Source organism: Amphimedon queenslandica, unplaced genomic scaffold (assembly GCF_000090795.2).
Source record: "Amphimedon queenslandica unplaced genomic scaffold, v1.1 AMPQUscaffold_10452, whole genome shotgun sequence".
In the NCBI taxonomy this organism is placed as follows: domain Eukaryota; kingdom Metazoa; phylum Porifera; class Demospongiae; order Haplosclerida; family Niphatidae; genus Amphimedon; species Amphimedon queenslandica.
In genome coordinates this window covers 1-1323 of record NW_003549284.1, presented here as the reverse complement: position 1 = coordinate 1323, position 1323 = coordinate 1, and the positions used below count along the sequence as shown (strand labels likewise).

At 42.0% G+C, this 1323-nt stretch overlaps 1 long non-coding RNA gene across 2 annotated transcripts; it reads left to right on the top strand.

Moving 5' to 3' along the window:
- Positions 1–793: 793 nt before the first annotated feature.
- On the top strand, positions 794–1323 carry LOC109590140 (uncharacterized). 2 transcript variants are annotated; one of them, XR_002189171.1, is made up of 3 exons: positions 794–1066; positions 1116–1200; positions 1271–1323. It is a non-coding gene; the product is annotated as an uncharacterized LOC109590140 (long non-coding RNA). The 2 variants fall into 2 exon arrangements; XR_002189170.1 differs by having other exon boundaries at positions 800–1066; positions 1119–1200.

The following is a 1323-nucleotide window of genomic DNA, read 5'->3' as shown; positions in this document are numbered from 1 at the left end:
CTTCCCTTGACTGAACAACAGGTGAAGGGGAAGGAGTAGGTGGAAAGCTGACTGATCGTGCAGGGAAGAATCTTCGGCCACGACGTGGATGCCCAAGGGCTCTAGTAGTAGTAGCTGTAGTGGTAACAACAGAAGCAGCTATAGTAGAGAAATCAGGTCTACCCCGACTGCCACGCTTGGTCTTTCGCATATTTAGGACAGTGAGTAGAATTCTAAAAGACAGTACACACAGTACAGTGAGATAAGAAGAAAGCACGTTTTTCGCTGTGATTTTGACTGCGCATGCGCGACCCCGCCCAAAAAGTACGAGAATTGGGGGGTCCTCACTTTTTTCATACCGCAGTTTGCAGTTCACTCTGCATCTGAACACTAAGCCTAGCTAGTGCGCATGCGCTGCGTGTTAGCCTCACCTACATTAGGCACCTGATCACTCACGTGACTGATATACCACAATATAGGGCGTATTCATTACTCTGATTTGAATAATTAGAAATTACGGTCAATGGGGGCAGAGCGCATTACAGTAGGTCGGCACGGGTGTTCTTGGACATTTAGGCCTGGTTTACACGACTACGTTTTAAAGTAAAACGGATATATTTTTAGCCAGATAAGGGTCTCGTTTACACTAAAACACAAGAAAACGCATATCAAATCCGAACAAAAGAAAAACGAATACCAAAATGGATAACTCTATAAACGAATGATAAAGTCCAATAAAAACGCAGCTGCTGGATTAGTGTAAACACCTGAAAACAGTAATAGCAAAAACGATGCAGATTAGGCTAGCGTCGTCGTGTAAACGTGGCCTTAGTTTGCGCAGAGAAATTTTGAAATTTTATGGTTGCCATGGTGACACTGTGCATAACAACCTTTTAAATAGATTTTTTACTTCTTGTGCCTTGTGGTGGAGCTACAGGGTCAAAATGGAGTCTATTTGTTTTAGCAAAACGAGAGCTTCAAGTAGCTCTTTGTTCCATGTTACTACGACTTTCTAGTCAAAAGTTATGGATGATAAAGGGTGGAACTTACACATGAGTCTTTTAGCTAACTGAAGGTTTTCTCTGAAGTAAGGAACTACTCATAAGGTAGCCTTATGTAACTGACCCCTTTTCAAGTAGACTGTTGCTGTACTGCCACGTTTTTGTCTGTTACCATACCAGAGCAAACAGTATAATGGTATGTGGCCACCTGGAGCTAAAAGTATTTTATGGACTGTGGACACATGATGTACTTAAGAGAGGGGCTTTTGCCTTTCTTTTCTTTAATTCAGAGCTCAAGAGTGACATTAAGAGGTTGAATGGGTAAATGGGATAGTTTAATAGA